At 42.5% G+C, this 16,447-nt stretch overlaps 1 long non-coding RNA gene across 2 annotated transcripts in view; it reads right to left on the bottom strand.

Moving 5' to 3' along the window:
- The window catches only part of LOC140463375 (uncharacterized), a 62,062-nt gene that overhangs the window by 44,395 nt on the left and 1,220 nt on the right, over positions 1-16,447 (bottom strand). The window contains exon 2 of one of the 2 annotated variants that reach the window (XR_011954664.1): positions 15,403-15,664. This is a non-coding gene — a long non-coding RNA (uncharacterized lncRNA). Of the gene's footprint in view, positions 1-13,338; positions 15,665-16,447 lie in introns of those variants that run through there. The other variant, XR_011954663.1, reaches the window with a different exon arrangement.

Below are 16,447 nucleotides of genomic sequence, written 5' to 3'. Positions count from 1 at the left end.
GTGCCTCTTCCTTACGAGGAGACAGGGTAATGGCAATAGATACCCAGCTGCAGGAGGAACCTCACATGGGTCACTCAAATATCTTCACACTGAGGTGGCTGGGCTCTCCACCTCCACCCTATCTGGCCCCACGACATCCTTAGGATGTTGTAGCCGAGAAGCAGACCCTTATCATGCCTGGACTATCCAGACAAAAACACTCTGGGATCGGCCGACTAAATCTCCAGGACTGAGCAGCATCCCCCAACTCAGTCAGGAAGTACACTAAGATGTAGTGGGAGATAATAAAAAAATTATTTAGTTTACTTTGGTGACATGGGCAACAATGCACTGTTCCCAATTTGTTATGCTTCATAATTTTCACTGTTTTGACCTTATATCTGTACATTTGAGTCTGTGTAGCCCCAAATGTAATGTGCCAGCATGATGCCTAACTTCATGGCTACCCAGAATGCACCATGGATTGATATCTGTGTTGAGAGCCTGCTGCAGCAGTGGAGGCAAAATGAACAAGCTATGTACAGGGCAATCGGTCTTGCTGATAAATACCATTGTCCCTCATCCTATAACATCTCTGATCTCTTATTCTCTAGTTTGTGTCCAAATGTGTTGGTGTGAATGAAGTGGTCAGTAATGTCTGGAGCAATGAGGTGCACATCAAACAGGGAGCCAGTGAACACATAAACATTGAAGTGTACAAACAGGACTAGGCCACTCAGCCCCTCGAGCCCGTTTCAACTATTTAATGAGATCATGTGGCCTAACTACATAGACCTTGCTTTGGCCCTCACCCCTTAGTATAGAACATAGAATGTTACAGGCCCTCGATGTTGTGCCAACTTGTGAAATTAGTCTGATGTCCATCTAACCTACATCGTTCCATTATTATCCATATGTATGTCTAATACTCATAATACTCATAATGCTCTTAACGTCGGCGAGTCAACTACTGTTGCAGGCAGGCCATATCATGCCTCTACTATTCTCTGAGTAAAGAAACTACCCAGAATCTACCACCCCTCAATTTAAAGCTCTGTCCCCTCATGTTAACTTTCACCATCCAAAGAAAAAGGCTCTCTCTGTCCACCCTATCTTACCCTCTTATCATCTTATAAGTCTCAATTAAGTCACCCCTCAATCTTCTTCTCTCCAACAAAAACAGTCTCAGTTCTCTCAGTCTTTCCTTATAAGACCTTCTGTCCATACCAGACAACAACCTAGTAAATCTCCTCTGAACCCTTTCCAAAGCTTCCAAATCCTTCCAAGAATGCGATGACCAGAACTGTACGCAATACTCCAGGTGCGGCCTTACCAGTTTCTTGTACAGCTGAAGCATGATCTTGTGGCTCTGAAACTCAACCTCCCTCCCAATAAACACCAACACACCATATGCCTTCTTAACAACCCTGTCAAACTGGGTGGCAACTTTCAGGGATTTATGCACCTGAACATGGAGATCTCTCTGTTCATCTTTACTGCCAAGAACTTTACCATTAGCCCAGTACTCTGCATTCCTGTTACTTCTTCCAAAGTGAACCACCTCACACTTTTCCGCATTAAACTCTATTTGCCACTTCTCAGCCCAGCTCTGCATCTTATCTATGTCCCTCTGCAACCCACGACATTCTTCGGCACTATCCACAACTCTGCCTACCTTAATGTCATCGCACATTTACTAATCCATCCTTCTACGCCCACATCCAGATCATTTATAAAAATGACAAACAGCACTGGCCCCAAAACAGATCCTTGTGGCACACTAGTGGTAACTGAGTTCCAGGATGAACATTTCTTATCAACCACCACCAGAGGTCTTCTTTTAGCCAGCCAATTTCTGATCCAAACCATTAAATCACCTTCAATCCTGAAACTCCATATTTTATGCAATATCCTACCATGTGGAATCTTATCAAACACCTTACTGAAATCCATATATATCACATCAACCGTTTTACCTTCATCCATCTGTTTTGTCACCTTCTCGAAGAACTCAATAAGGTTAATGAGGCACGACCTAACCTTCACAAAACTATGCTGACTATTCCTAATCAAATTATTCCTTTCCAGATTATTATAAATCCTATATCTTACAACCTTTTCCAACACCTTACCCACATCCAAAGTAATGCTCACTGGCCTATATTTACCAGGTTGTCCTGACACCCCTTCTTAAACAAGGGAACCACACTTGCATTCCTCCAGTCCTCTGGCACTACGCCTGTTGACAATGATGACATAGAGATCAAAGCCAAAGGCTCTACGATCTCCTTCCTGACTTCCCAGAGAATCTGAGTATAAATCCCATCTGGCCCAGGGGTCTTATCTACTTTCAGATCTTCCAAAATTGCTAAAACCTCCTCTTTGTAACTGTAATCCCATCGAAATTTAATAGCCTGTATTCTCTCTAACATTGCCCTTTTCCAGTGTGAATACTGACAAAAAGTATTCATTAAGCACTTCCCCTATGTCCTCAGATTCCACACACAACTTCCCATTACTATCTTTGATTGGCCCTAATCTTACTCTAGTCATTCTTTTATTCCTGATATACCTATAGAAGGCCTTAGGGTTTCCTTGATCCTATCCGCCCTCGTGTCCCCTCCTGGCTGCTCTTAGCCCTCTCTTTAGATCTTTTCTGCTAACTTATAACTCTCAAGCCCCCTAACTGAGCCTTCACGCCTCATCCTCACATAATCTTCTTCTTCCTCTTGATAAGAGCTTCAACTTATTTAGTAAACCATGGTTCCCTCTCTCGCCAACTACCTCCCTGCCTGATAGGTGTATACTTATCAAGGACCCGCAGTAGCTGTTCCTTGAATAAGGTCCACATTTCAAGTGTGTCCTTCCCCTGCAGTTTCCTTCCCCTTCCTAGTCATTCTAAATCTTGCCTAATCACATCATAATTGCCTTTCCCCCAGTTACCCCTCTTTCCCTGCAGTATATACCTAGCCCTGCCCATTGCTCTTGTAAACATAACTGAATTGTGGTCATCTACCTCCAAATCTAACACCTGGCCGGGTTCATTCTCCAGTACCAAATCTAATATGGCATCGCTCCTTGTTGGCCTGTCTACATAATGTGTTGGAAAATGTTACTGCACACATTGAGCAAAAACTGACCCATTTAAACTACTTGAACAATAATATTCCCAGTCAATATTGGGGAAGTTAAAGACCCCGATAACAACTACCCTGTTACTCTCGCTCTTTTCGAGAATCATCTTTGTTATCCTTTCCTCTATATCCCTGGAACAATTTGGAGGCCTATAGAAAACTCCCAACAGGGTGACCTCTCCGTTCCTGTTTCTAACCTCTGCCTTCAGTATCTTTGCTTACCAAAAACTGATCTGTCTCAGATTTAAAACTAACAACTGATCTAGCATCAATTACCATTTTGTGGAAGAGAGTTCCAACCTCTACTATCCTTTGTGTGTAGAAGTGCTTCCTAACATCTCTCCTGAATGATCTAGACCTAATTCTCAGACTATGCCCACTAACTCCATAATCTCCAACAAGTGAAAATGGTTTATCTTTATCTACCTGTCTTTCCCGTTAATATCTTGAAGACTTCAATAAGATCATCCCTCACCCTTCCAAATGCTGGAGAAAACAAGCTTAATTTGTGTAATCTCTTCCCATAACTTAACCTCTGAAGTCCAGATATCATTTGTGTAAACCTATGCTGTACTCCCACCAAGGCCAATCTCCTTCTGACTGTATGGTACTCTTATCTGCTCACAGTATTCCAAGTGGGGGTCTAACTAGGGTTTTGGGTAGCTGCAGTATAACTTCTGCATCCTTGTACTTTAATCCGCTAGATATAAAGGTCAGCATTTTATTAACCATCTCGATTAAAATGCCACAAACAGGTGCAGAAATAAAAACCAGCACATCTGAACTCATCAGTCTCTTTGGACATCCACTATATTTAACTTCATACCATCTAGAAGGCACTCTGATCTATACTTTTTTGGTCTAAAATAGGTAACCTCACATTTAGTTACACTGAAATCCATCTATTATAGTTTTGCTACAGTAAGCTTCACATGGTCAGGAAGGAGAGATCACATCCAGAATGAGACACAATCTGAGCAGAATGTTTGGGGAATTTGGAGGCAATAGAGGAATTTGTTGCAGAGGAGAAAATGTGCTTTTTGCTTGCTTAGTTTGGCTCAAAGTTTGTAAGGCATTTTATAACAAGATAAATTGAAGCCCAGTCTCGGGGCCCCAGCACTAAAGAATGACATCACAGGTAAACCGCAAGTTCATTTATTGGTGATAGCTACTACTTTGACTTTCTTTTAGAGGTTAGTCTCAGACTGAAGGAAAATAGAGAAAATATTACATGCTACAAACTAAAAGACCAGTATGAGATTTTTAAAAATCAATTTAAAAACTAAGTTATTAAATTAGAGATGGCAGGCCAGGTGATGTGTTGTAACTGCATGACATGGGAGCTAGTGGACCCTGTTGTGGTTCATAATGACTGTATCTGTAGGAAGTGTTGGTTATTTGAGGAATTCAGACTCAGGGTTAAATGAGCTGGAGTGTGAGCTTCAAACACTGTGACACATCAGGGAGGGGAAGAGTTTCGGGATGCTGTGTTTCAGGAGGCAGTCATATCCCTTAGATTAACTACCTCAAATTTGGTCAGTGGTCAGGGACAGGAGGATGTGATGACCAGGAAGGCAAATAGAGGGATCCAGTAGATATTGCTGATGGAATCTCAGCCCTGGATCCTATCTAACAGGTTTGAGATTCTTGCTCCCTGTGTGTATGAGAGTGGGGGCAATCGGGAGCATGAGCAAATTGACCATTGCATGGTGGTACAGGAAGCCATTCAAGAGAGAGGAGAAAAGAGAAATGTACTTGTAATGGGCATGGTATAGTCAGAGGAATAGAAACTGTTCTCTTTGGCCAGGATCTGTATTGCTTGCCTGGTCCCCAGTTTCAGGATATCTCATGTGAGCTGTAGGGAAACTTAGAGTGGGAGGGGAAAGATCCAGTTGTTGTGATCCATGTAGGCACCAGCGATATAGATACAAAGAGGTTCTGCTCAGGGAATATGAGCAGCTAGTGACTAAATTAACAAGCAGAACCAAAAGGTAATAACCTCTGGATTACTGCCTGAGCCACAAGACCAACAAGATTAAAGATGTAAATGCATTGTTCAAAGATTGGTTTCGGAGAAACAGGTTTGAATTGGGACATTGGCACTATTAGAATCATATAGTCATAGAGACATACAAGATGGAAACAGACCATTCGGTCCAACTTGTCCATGCTGACCAGATATCCTAAACTAATCTGGTCATATTTGCCAGCTCTTGGCCCATTTTCCTCTAAACCCTACCTATTCATATACCCATCCAGATGCTTTTTAAATGTAGTAATTGTACCAGCCTCCACCACTTCCTCTGGTAGCTTATCCCATACACACACCACCCTCTGCATGAAACATTTGCCTCTTACATTCCTTTTATATCTTTTCCCTCTCACCCTAAGCCTATGCCGTCTGGTTCTGGACTCCCCTACCCCAGGGAAAAGACTTTGTCTATTTATCCTATCCATGCCCTTCATGATTGGTCACCCCTCAGCCTCCGACCCTCCAGGGAAAACAACCTCAGCTTATTCAGCCTCTCCCTAAAGCTCAAACCCTCCAACCTTGGCAACATCTTTGTAAATCTGTGCTGAACACTTTCAAGTTCCACAATATCCTTCCAGTTAGAGGGAGACCAGAGTTGCACACAATTTTCGAAAAGTGGGCATATGCAATGTTGCTATAAAGCTTCAACATGACTTCCCAATTCCTACACTTGATGCTCTGACCAATAAAGGAAAGCATACCAAATGCCTTCCTGGGGAAGGAGGGAGCTGGTTTTAGATTAGATTTAGATTAGATTACTTAGATTAGATTACTTACAGTGTGGAAACAGGCCCTTCGGCCCAACAAGTCCACACCGCCCCGCCGAAGCGTAACCCACCCATACCCCTACATCTACATCTACCCCTTACCTAACACTATGGGCAATTTAGCATGGCCAATTCATCTGACCTGCACATCTTTGGACTGTGGGAGGAAACCGGAGCACCCGGAGGAAACCCACGCAGACACGGGGAGAACGTGCAAACTCCACACAGTCAGTCGCCTGAGGCGGGAATTGAACCCAGGTCTCAGGCGCTGTGAGGCAGCAGTGCTAACCACTGTGCCACCGTGCCATCCCAGGTCTGGTGGGATGGGCTGAAAAATGTGTTGCTGGAATCTCTGATCTCCAACATCTGCAGTCCTCACTTTCTCCTGGTAGGATGGGCTGAAAAATGTGTTGCTGAAATCTCTGATCTCCAACATCTGCAGTCCTCACTTTCTCCTGGTAGGATGGGCCCCTCCTGAACTGTGCTGGGATCAGAGTCATGGCAAGTCACGTAACTGGGAATAGGGCTTTAAACTAAATAGTGTGTGGGGGTTCAGTTGCATGGAAAAAGTTAAAGTGGGGGGGAAGGCTCATCAGAGGTTATTAAAATTTCTAGAACAAGTAATACGACAGAGCATTTGGAAAGGGTCAGGAATCTAACTTCAGGCACAGCAGATCTGGGGACAACTACAAGACGGGTGGTAGTCAACACAGGACTGAGAGGGTGTTGAACTAATATGCATGCAATATGCAAAACAAGGTAAATGAGTTTGTAGTGCAGATTGAAATTAGCAGGTACAATATTGTGGGTATTACAGAGATTTGGCTGCAAGTGGATCAGGGTTGGGAACTATATACCCAAGGATACATATCATATAAAAAGGACAGGCAGAGGGGACAGGGTTGACTTCTTAGTAAGAAATCAAATTAAATCAATAGTAGAAGTGATGTTCATTAGAACATTTAGAATCTGTGTGGGTAGAATTGAGGAATAGCAAAGGAATAAAGACCCCTATGGGAATTGTGTGCAGGTCTTTTGGCAGTAGTCAGGATGAAAGGAGAAAATTAATCAGGGGATAGAAAAGGCATGTAGGAAAGGCACTGTTACAATAAGAATGGAGGACTTGAATATGCAGGTGGACTGGGGAAACCATGTTGGTTGCAGATCACAAGAAAGGTAATTCATGGAATGTCTGAGATTTTATTTGGGACAGCTTGTGGTAGACCCCAGCAGGCATAGGCAATTCTGGATTTGGTGATGTGTAATGAGGCAGACTTGACTAGACAGCTTAAGGTGAAGGAACCCTTAGTGACCATAATATGATGTAATTCACTCTGTAGTTTGAGAGGGAGAAGCTGGAATCAGATGTAGTGGTATTAAAACTGAGTAAGTGTTACTATAAAAACATAAGGGAGAAGCTGGCCAGATTTAATTGGAAGGGGCCTAACAGGGAAGATGGGAGTAATGGCAGGAGATTCTGGGGGCAATTCAGGAGGCACAGCAGAAATTCATCCTAAGTAAGAAAAAAACATACTAAGGGGGTGATGAGGCAACCATGTGACAAGGGAAAGCAGGGACAGCATAAAAGCAAAACAAAAAGCATACAATGTGGTGAAGATTAATGGGAAGCCAGAGGATTAGGAAGCCTTTAAAGTTCATCAGAGGATAACTTAAAAAAAAAGCAACTGGGGGGAGAAGAGGAAATACGAGAGTAAGATAGCTAGTAATATAATAAAAAAGATTGCAAGAGTTATTTTAGATACCTAAAAGTTAGGAGGGAGGTAAGAGTGGGCATTGGACCAGCGGAAAATGAAGCTCGGGAAGTAGTAACGGGGAACAAAGAAATGACAGTGGAACTGTTGCATTAGTTTCCACAATGCAAAACACCAGTAGCATACTAGAATTTCAAGAGGGTCAGAGACATAGTGATGACCAGCACACCCCTCTAAGAAACAAAGAATCATTGAATCCCCATGGTGTGGAAGGAGGCCATTTGGCCCACTGAGTCCACACTGACCCTCTGAAGACCATCCCACCCAGACCCACTACCCTATCTCTGTATCCTTGCATTTACTATGGCTTACTCACCTAGTCTGCACATCCCTGGACACTATGGGCAATTTAGCAAGCTAATCCATTTTTGAACAGGGGAAGGAAGCCAGTGCACCTTGAGGAAACCCACCCACACGCACATAAGGGTGCAAAGTGCAAACTCCACACAGTCACCTGAGGGTCCCTGGCACAGTGAGGCAGCAGTGCTAACCACTGAGGATGCCGAAAGATCTGAAGGTGACTAAATTACCTGGACCAAATGAACCAACCCTACAGCTCTGAAGGACACTGCTGAGGAGATTATGGAGGTATTGGTGGCAATATTTCAGGAAACACTGGAGTCAGGGAGGGTCCAGAGGACTGGAAAATGGCTAATGTGACACCCCTGTTTAAGAAAGGAGATAGTCAGAAGACAGGAAACCTGCTGGCCAATTTCATGTTCTGATGAAGTTCAGGTCAGTTCTATTGACCCAAAACGTTGACTCTGCTTTCTCTCTATAGTTGTCTCTAGACCTGCTGAGTTTTCTATCAAATTTCTGTTTTTCCTTTGCTGCTAAAAAGGCGTTTAACAAGCCATACTTCCACCCCACTCAAAACAAAGTGGCAATTCACTGCTTCTTAGTGAGAAACTCACCTCATTGTTTGGCAAAACCACAAAAGATACAGCAAAATGTTGCCAATGTTGCAATAGGACTCATTGGACTTTTGCAATTCTACCAAACATTTTGCTATAGCCCACATTGCTCAGACCCCTATTACATTCCTACCCAAAGTAGTGACTGATCCTAAACAGTGATCTTGTAACTGGATGGCTTACTGATCCTAAACAATGGGACCCTGTAACTGCATGACTGACGGCTCATACACAATGAGATCCAGCAACTGTGTGACAGAATGATCCTATGCAGGCAGATCCTATAACAGAGTGATTGTCCAATTCTAGATCTTGTACAATAAAAATATTCCGACAGTGTAGAAGCAGGCCATTCGGCACATCAAATCCAATTGTGGCCATCATGGAAACGTGGATAGAGGAGGGACAGGAATGGTTGTTGGAGGTTCCTGGTTACAGATGTTTCAGTAAGATTAGGGAGGGTGGTAAAAAAGGAGGGGGGTGGCATTGCTAATTAGAAATGGTATAACGGCTGCAGAAAGGCAGTTCGAGGGGGATCTGCCTTTGGAGGTAGTATGGGCTGAAGTCAGAAATAGGAAAGGAGCAGTCACCTTGTTGGGTATTTACTATAGGCCCTCCAATAGCAGCAGAGATGTGGAGAAACAGATGGGAAACAGATTTTGGAAAGGTGCAGAAGCCACAGGGTAGTAGTCATGGGCGATTTCAACTTCCCAAATATTGATTGGAAGCTCTTTAGATCAAGTAGATTGGATGGGGCGGTGTTTGTGCAGTGTGTCCAGGAAGCTTTTCTAACTCAGAATGTAGATTGTCCAACCAGAGGGGAGGCCATATTGGATTTGGTACTTGGTAACGAACCGGGACAAGTGATGGGCTTGTTAGTGGGTGAACATTTTGGTGATGGTGACCACAATTCTGTGACTTTCACCTTGGTTATGGAGAGAGATAGGTGCGTGCAACAGAGTAGGTTTTACAACTGGGGGAAGGGTAAATACGATGCTGTAAGACAGGATCTGAGGAGCATAAGTTGGGAGCATAGGCTGTCAGGGAAGGATGTCGTGGAAATGTGGAACTTTTTCAAGGAACAGATATGACGTGTCCTTGATATGTATGTACCTGTCAGGCAGGAAAGAGATGGTCGTGTGAGGGAACCTTGGTTGATGAGGGAGGTTGAATGTCTTGTAAAGAGGAAGAAGGTGGCTTACATAAGGTTGAGGAAACAAGGTTTAGACAGAGCATTGGAGGGATACAGGATAGCCAGAAGGGAGCTGAAGAAAGGGATTAGGAGAGCTAAGAGAGGGCATGAAAAATCTTTGGCAGATAGGATAAAGGATAACCCCAAGGCATTTTATGCGTATATGAGAAACATGAGAATGATGAGAATGAGGGTAGGTCCGATCAAGGACAGTAGTGGGAGACTGTGTATTGAGTCGGAAGAGATAGGAGAGGTTTTGAATGAGTACTTTTCTTCAGTATTTACAAACGAAAGGGACCGTATTGTTGAAAAGGAGAGTGTGAAACGGACTGGTAAGCTAGAAGAGATACTTGTTAGGAAGGAAAATGTGTTGGACATTTTGAACAACTTGAGGATAGACAAGTCCCCTGGGCCTGACGGGATATATCCTAGGATTATGTGGGAAGCAAGAGAGGAAATTGCAGAACCGTTGGCAATGATCTTTTCGTCTTCACTGTCAACGGGGGTGGTACCAGGGGACTGGTGAGTGGCGAATGTTGTGCCCCTGTTCAAAAAAGGGAATAGGGATAACTCAGGGAATTACAGGCCAGTTAGTCTTACTTCGGTGGGAGGCAAAGTAATGGAAAGGGTACTGAGGGATAGGATTTATGAGTATCTGGAAAGATACTGCTTGATTAGGGACAGCAAGCACGGATTTGTGAAGGGTAGGTCTTGCCTTACAAATCTTATTGAATTCTTTGAGGAGGTGACCAAGCATGTGGATGAGGGTAGAGCAGTGGATGTAGTGTACATGGATTTTAGTAAGGCATTTGATAAGGCATGGTAGGCTTATGCTGAAAGTCAGGAGGCATGGGATAGAGGGAAATTTGGCCAGTTGGATAGAAAACTGGCTAACTGGTCGAAGTCAGAGAGTGGTGGTAGATGGTAAATATTCAGCCTGGAGCCCAGTTACAAGTGAAGTTCCGCAGGGATCAGTTCTGAGTCCTCTGCTGTTTGTAATTTTTATTAATGACTTGGAAGAGGGAGTTGAAGGGTGGGTCAGTAAATTTGCAGACGATATTTAGATTGGTGGAGTTGTGGATAGTGAGGAGGGCTGTTGTCGGCAGCAAAGGGACTTAGATATGATGCAGAGCTGAGCTGAGGAGTGGCAGAAGGAGTGCAACCCTGTGAAGTGTGAGGTTGTCCATTTTGGAAGGACAAATAAGAATGCAGAATACAGGGTTAACAGTAGGGTTCTTAGTAAGGTGGAGGAGCAGAGGGATCTTGGTGTCTATGTTCATAGATCTTTGAAAGTTGCCACTCAGGTGGATCGAGCTTGTAAGAAGGCCTATGGTGTATTAGCGTTCATTAGCAGAGGAATTGAATTCAAGAATCGTAAAGTGATGTTGCAGCTGTACAGACCTTGGTAAGGCCACATTTGGAGTACTGTGTGCAGTTCTGGTCGCCTCACTTTAGGAAAGATGTGGAAGCTTTGGAGAGGGTGCAGAGAAGATTTGCCAGGATGTTGCCTGGAATGGAGAATAGGTCATACGAGGATAGGTTGAGAGTTCTCGGCCTTTTCTCGTTGGAACGGCGAAGGAGGAAGAGTGACTTGATAGAGGTTTATAAGATGATCAGAGGAATAGATAGAGTAGACAGTCAGAAACTTTTCCCCCAGGTACAACAGAGTGTTACAAGGGGACATAAATTCAAGGTGAAGGGTGGAAGGTATAGGAGGGATGTCAGGGGTAGGTCCTTTACCCAGAGAGTGGTGGGGGCATGGAATGCGCTGCCTGTGGGAGTGGCAGAGTCAGAATCATTGGCGACCTTTAAGCGGCAATTGGATAGGTACATGGATGGGTGCTTAAGCTAGGACAAATGTTCAGCACAACATCGTGGGCCGAAGGGCCTGTTCTGTGCTGTATTGTTCTATGTTCTATGTTCTATACATAGAACCTCTGAAAAGCACCTGACCCAGACCCACCCCCTTACCCTTTCCCTGTAACCCTGCATTTCCCATGGCTAATCTACCTAGCTTGCACATCCCTGGACACAGTGAGTAATCTAGCATGGCTAATCCATCCCACCTGCCCATCTTTGGACTGTGGGAAGAAACCGGAGCACCTGGAAGAAACCCACACAGACACAGGGAGAATGTGCAAACTCCACACAGACACTGTGAAATAAAACTTGCTTTCCTGGCGCTGTGAGGCAGTAGTGCTAACCACTGTGCTGCCCCAACTGCCACCATAATTGAGTGAGTGACTCATCCTTTACAGAGAGACCCTGTAACTATGTTACTGACTAACCCTAAACAGTAATATACTGTAATCAAGTGATTGATCAGAAAGAACAGGTATGAAGGGCTTTCGCCCCAAACTTCGATTTCGAAGCTCCTTGGATGCTGCCTGAACTGCTGTGCTCTTCCAGCACCACTAATCCAGAATCCAATGAATACAGTTCACCAATTTCTCAGCAACAAACCCAAACAAGCAGACAAGACACGTCCAGAAACCCTAGACATTCTCCCCTACATCAAAGACATCTCAGAAATGACTGCCGGACTACTCAGACCTTTTGACACCATGGTAGCCCACAAACCCACCAACACAGTAAAACAGACATTGCACAACAATCACCAGCATGGCAATCCAACTGGAACTCTATCAACAAACACATTGACTTGGATCCCATTTACCATCCCCTGACAAAAAGAACAGGAAATTACATCACCACAGGAAATGACATCACCAACCCAAGGAAACCTAAACACATAAATAAAAAGCGGGCCATACCACCAGTGCTTCATCCCGAGGCTCACTGATGATGTTCCCTAGTATGGTGACAAAACGTCTGAAAATGAATCTTCCATCTCAGCGAGCAAACCTACATCCAGAACCTCAGTATGAGCTACAAATCTTCTCAAAGCTCACTAACTGATTAATCATTAAAATTGAGAATATGTAACTGTGACGCTGACTGATTCAAGACAGGCAGACACTGCAACTGTCTAATTATAATTTGACAATGGATGAATAGACACTGCACAACAATCAGCAGGCAGAGATGTTCCCTCCCAGTTGAGAAACACTTCAGCGGTCCGGGTCATTCAGCCTGGGACCTTCGGGTGACCATCCTCCAAGGTGGACTTCAGGACAGGCAACAACTCAAAGTGGCCGAGCAGAGTCTGTTAGCCAAGTTCAGTACCCATGAGGATGGCTTCAACTGGGACCTTGGGTTCATGTCACACTACAGGCAACCTCATTGCACGATACTCTCTTTCTCTCTCACACACACACACACACACACACACGCAAGCATATACACTCTTACATACTCCCACTCCCACACACAAGTTCTCTCTCATACACACACATACACATATACCCTCCATACTCACACCCACGCATGCACACTTTCACTGGCTTATACCCCATCACACTCACACACACACATTACCAAGCTTACACATATGCAAACACACACTCAAACCCACACGCACATACTCACTCTGTCTCTCCTGCACATGCACACATATAAGTTTATGGGGTGAATTTAGATCTGCAGAATTATATTTGAATATATGTTTTATTTTACTCAAAAAATGCATAACCTAGTCAATCCATGTAATATTCCAAGAAAACCACTTTAGAAATACAACCAGTCTGACTCAAGATTGGGACAGAGACAGACTTTAACCTCACACCTTTAATGTATTGTCTGAGTTTAGATGGCACCTTTTGTTAGAAAACCTGTTATCTTGAGAATGTGACTTAAAAGAAGTTCTGGGATTTACATAGTAAAGAACCAAAACAAGCAAACCATTCTAAAAGATGAAAGACTTAATCTAGGTTTACCATTTCAGCTGCATGACACTGTAATCTTTTGCTATAAATTCTTCACAAACACCTAATGAAGAAGTAGTGCTTTGAAAGTTAGTGCCTCCAAATAAACCTGTCAGACTATAACCTGATGTTGTGTGATTTTTAACTTTGTCTGATCTTAAACAGTGAGGTCTCATAACTGTGTGAGTGACTGATCTTACACAGTGAAATCCTGTTTCTGCCTGATTAATTTTTGATGTTTTCTTCCCATGATGAGTGTGGGTGGACACTGATAGGAAGAGGGAACATTTTGTGATATGACAGAGCTCTGGAATGTGCTGAGTTAATATACTGTGAAAAGGTCAGAGAATGTTCCATCATCTGTTACTCAACTTTCATGAAAGGATCACTATTTTCAAGCAATGCAACTAGAGTCTTCTGATGTGACTTTTCCGGTTTCTTCCCCGACTGCTTTGGAAGTTCTCTATTGGTTGGCATTTGCTTAGAGCTGAGGGCTTGTGTGAGAGTGGACAACTTATAAGTTCACAAAAGATTTTCCTCTCAATCATCTGCATTCCAGAACTGTTTCGCCTTCACCACACAGTCCCTTAGAGAGTAGACCCAACTAGAGATGAAACATGTTGCACTGATGGTGTTCGTTGCTTAGTTTCTGGTACAACTGAGGTTTTTGGTTGTTGCTCCAGCTTATTTAAATCACATTGTTGAGCATTTTCTGGTTGGCAACAAACATCAAAAGGGGAGACATTCTCTTCGGGTAAAACAGTAGCACACTTGTTTCTGAGTCAGGAGCTTGAATTCATACTTCTCTCAAAGCCTTTAGTATATATTTGAGATGACAGTTCAGTGCAGTACTAAGGATGTGCTTTGTTGTTGGTGGTAATATTAAACTGAGGTCTTATCTGTCAGAGATAAATCTTATTCTTTTATCCGGGAGTAAGAAATAGGGAGTTGTGCTGATAGGCTTGATTGAAGAAGGATGGAAGGATGCATGTGCACAGCAAAAGCACTGGTTTAGACCAGTTGGACCTAAAGTCCTGTTTCTGAGCCATGGGCTTGATGTAACACAGTCTGAAAGATCCTACTTGAGGAAGAAGTGGAAGGGAAAGTAAACTGGCCCACGTTTATCCCTCAACCACCAGCAACAGAACAGTAATGTAATTGCTGTAATTTCTCTCATCCCTCTTGTGGCACAATGGTAGTGACTCTACTGCTGGACAGAGAAACCAGGGTTCAAGTCTCACTTGCTTCAGAGGTGTGTAATAACATCGCTGAACAGGTTGATTAGAAAAATAAGTTACATAGATAGATAGTGTCTTTACTTACGTAATAATGGATATACTTTCAAAATAATGCAATGCATCTCTAGCTCTTTATGTAAATATAATGCAAATGTACATTTGCCCTTATTTTCATATCATTCACTTTCTACTCCATGGGAAGTTATTGATTGCAAAAGTAACTGGCCTAGAATCTAGGATTGGACAATTACTCTGTTACAGGATCATGTTTCTGTATATCTGATTGTTTTCCAGATCAACTGGTCATTGTCATTCTTACATGGCTGTTTGTGGGATCTTACTGTGCTCAATTGGCTACTGTGCTTTCTGCATAACAACAGTCGTCTTCAAAATACTTAATTGGTTGTAAAGAGATTTGCGTTGTCCTGAGGTCATGAAACATGGTGCAAAGTGCAAGTCTTTCTTATGATTTCTCTTTCCTCTTGGAATCCCATGACAGGTACATGGTGTTCTGGAATATACTTTCTAAACTTTGGACTCCCTCTCATACCTTCCTGAAAATCCATTTGTTCAACCAATCTTGCAGTTATCCATTCTAATACATCCTTCTTTGGTATGACAATGTTTTTAAAAAGTGTACTTCTGTGAAATGCCTTGAAGGAGAAGGTTTCATATAATATCTTAGTAGTGGTGATAATAATAGCAGTCATGATGAAATTCAATTAGAGGACATTAAATACTTCAGCTCACATATGATGAACAGCCAGTTCGATGGTGCACTCCTTCAATGTACTTTGTTGAATAGTCTATTTCTGCAGAAAGATGAAACAGAAAACTGATTAGAAAAGTATATGAGAGCTATAGTATATAAAGAATATACTATTCTATATATATATATTTCATATAGAAAGAACATCCTCAGGGAAAAAAAGATAAAAAATACTTTTTAAATCAAGTAAATTTGTCTCTGAATATAGTTTTGAAAATATCATCCTTTTTCTCAACACCTTGTTATATTCAAAGATATTGATTACTGCTTAAACAGCTAAAGCAACATTTTTAAATGTATATCTATGGGATGAATAAAGATACATATTGTACACTCTTTAAGATGCATAAAATCTTCTAAATTGTAAAGAAAGATCTGAATTTACACAGCATTTTTAAACGGCTTAAAAGATTTTGTAGTCACTGTCATAATTTGGAAAAGCACAATAGCAAGTTCTGCTATAGTCCAAAAAACAGTAATAATAAACTGAGAATCAATGTCTGTGTTGGTGATTGGGGATAAATACTGGTTCAATGTAGTGGATATTGTTCTGGTAGTTCTTCTGTGCATTAGTGTCATGGGATATTTTTTACATCTACCTGAGCAGACAGGTAGGATTTTGGTTTAACATTCCCAATAGATGGCATCTCTCACAGAGCAGTACTCTCTAAGTCGTGCACTAGAGTGTCACCTTTGATTTTGTGGTGAAACCTCCGACTGGATCTCGAACACTGAACCTTGTGACTTAGATGTGAGATTGATACTACCAACTGAACCATAATTGACATTTTATATTTATATGAAATATAAAAATAAATGGTTTAGA

This window comes from Chiloscyllium punctatum, chromosome 38 (genome assembly GCF_047496795.1).
Source record: "Chiloscyllium punctatum isolate Juve2018m chromosome 38, sChiPun1.3, whole genome shotgun sequence".
Lineage (NCBI taxonomy): Eukaryota > Metazoa > Chordata > Chondrichthyes > Orectolobiformes > Hemiscylliidae > Chiloscyllium > Chiloscyllium punctatum.
The sequence above is the reverse complement of the archived record's forward strand: the minus strand, read 5'-3'. Positions and strand labels throughout refer to the sequence as shown.